Consider the following 2,500-nt stretch of genomic DNA (forward strand, 5'->3'; position numbering starts at 1 on the left):
TGATGGAGTACGAACAGTAAGATGGACTCGCAAAGTTTCTTTTATTGTTGTACAATGGATCTCTCTGGAAACATGCCATTTTAGTTTCTGGAGTGTGAGTTTAAAGTTAAATCAACTGGAAATATTATGAAGTGTGCAAACAAACCGTGTCATGTACAGTAAGGAAATATAGCCGTTTGATACACAGATATTCAAAACATGCATTCGTGTAACTTGCGATTTTATCAGCATCTCCTCCTGTTGATATATATGTCCCTTGTCTCATCCAGGAAACCAATACGCATCGGTTTTCATTGCCATTTGAAAGAACCAGCTATTTAGCTTTCAAAACATTAGTGAAGTTTGTGCCAAAGTACTTTCAACCCCATGGCCACAGAGCTCGACAACGGAATCGCTAATTTCACTCGTTCCAGAGATTCAAACCCGATTCTGGACAAGTTATGAGATATTTCAGATGGCATATCTCCATTTATACAAATAAAATCAAGTTGCACCGTCCAAGGCATTGTAAGAACAAAAGGGAGCAAATTTCTTCGTACACTTATGGCGGATTAGTCTCGAGGACTTCGCGAGAGCTCCGCGCAATCACGATGGCATTTTCACTTCCGGCGTTTCAACAGCCAATCAGATCACGAGTTTGGTCGGCCAAAATGGAATTCTTGAGAGACTATTTTAGCGAGCGACGACATAAGAGAACATATGAGCGAAGCTAAAAATGGGCCTGATCGCAGGTTATTATCCTGTTTGCAGGGACATAAAACATTTTACAGGTTTTGCTGTAGCTTATTCTAGTATAACGGAAAATTTGCATTGCATAGTAAAGTGCATGTTGTTAATTTTTCGTCATTTGTTCTCGTATTTTAGTTTGCTTCCCGTTGTTTGTTCGCTAAGAGTTTTTTGACCAACGTTTCAGATTTACTCTCCGATTTTTCTTCTCGTTCCCTTGGTCCAGGCCGTGTCATTTCGACTTAAGTAATTTCAAGAGAAAATGAGGAGACAGAGAGGGAGGCTCAAGGCGTTGGCCGGGATATGTTATGTCCACGAAAGTTATTTTTAGACGAGCGGAAGTCTTTGTTCTAGCGGAAGTCTGTCTTCTGAGACGTCCGCATGCAGTCTTGCCTCGCTCTCAGGTTCTTAGTGAAAAGAGAAAATGATGGCGCACGTGGAAGGCTGATGAATATATATTTTCTTTCAAACATCGGACCGAGGTTGGCCTGCATGCGAACGTCTCGGAAGACTTCCGCTCGTCTAAAAATAACTTTCGTGGACATGTCATATCCCAAGGGCTGGACCGGGAGCCTCCTTCTCTGTCCCTCATTTTCTCTTGGTAATTTTTGTGCGTTGGTGAAATATGCTTAGCTCGTAATTGGCACGTCTTACTGAAGTGTGTCTTTTCCATTTACGTCCCTACGATCTTGAGTTTTCGGTATCATGATTCCCTTCATTCCTGTGTATCAGTACTACTGGTTCTTTCCATGTTAATATGTATTTTAATTTGGACCTAGTTATCGTCGGACATATCATATGTTTTCCTACAATTCATGTTATGCAATTACAACTATCCATCATCAAGAATCGATCATTAAATCATAGCTGACTGGTCCTAACCGATCCTCGTCCTCTCGTACACAAGGATAAAGTGATTTTATTATTCTGTTTGATTCGTAAAGTTCGTAAAGTCCGTAAAAGCGCATCCTCCCAACGTAAAGAAAAATCAAACATACCTGATATATTATATGCAATGGCTTTCAAAAGGCAAAAGACTGCTTTCAGAATGGATATCCTTGATGGAATTTCTACAGACTCTGTTAATTGTTTCTAAAAGAAACTCGATTTGTCCCTTATCATGCCACCCGGGTTGGCTCATAAGGGACAAATCGAGTTTCTCGTTGCAATTTACTAACTTGAGATGGCGTAGCTTGTGATCGCAACTTATAACTTGCGATCGCGACTTATAACTTGCGATCCGTTCAGGTGCAAAGTGAAAAAGGAAGAGAGAAGCCTACAGAAGTTGGTAAGTCAATGGAGTCCATATCATGATTTACATTACAGTGAAAAGACTGAAAGCCTAATTATTATCATTATCATTATCATTATTATTATTATTATTATTATTATTATTATTATTATTATTATTATTAGGGAACGGACGTGCCACGGCTTGCTCCGCTATTTTAAAATACCATTTTATTATTCTTTTTATCCTTTTTAACCGTTTAACCTTCAATATGTATCCATAACCTTCAATACGTATCCATTAGATCATTTATTAGACACTTCGCGGCATCGAAAAATACAAGAGACAAGAATGTCAAGTCAGGCGAGGAGGTCGAAAGTAAAATGGACAGAATAGATGAACAAGGATGTTTTGGAATGAAAGAAAAAAGCGCAGGAACTTGTTTCTTCAGAGAATCCTCTTTGCAACGAGAATGGAAGGAAAAGAGGATATATTGACGTTATGAAGGAGTTATGGGATGATATGGGGTACAAGAATCTACAA

Source organism: Montipora foliosa, chromosome 8, assembly GCF_036669935.1.
Source record: "Montipora foliosa isolate CH-2021 chromosome 8, ASM3666993v2, whole genome shotgun sequence".
Classification (NCBI taxonomy): Eukaryota; Metazoa; Cnidaria; class Anthozoa; order Scleractinia; family Acroporidae; genus Montipora; species Montipora foliosa.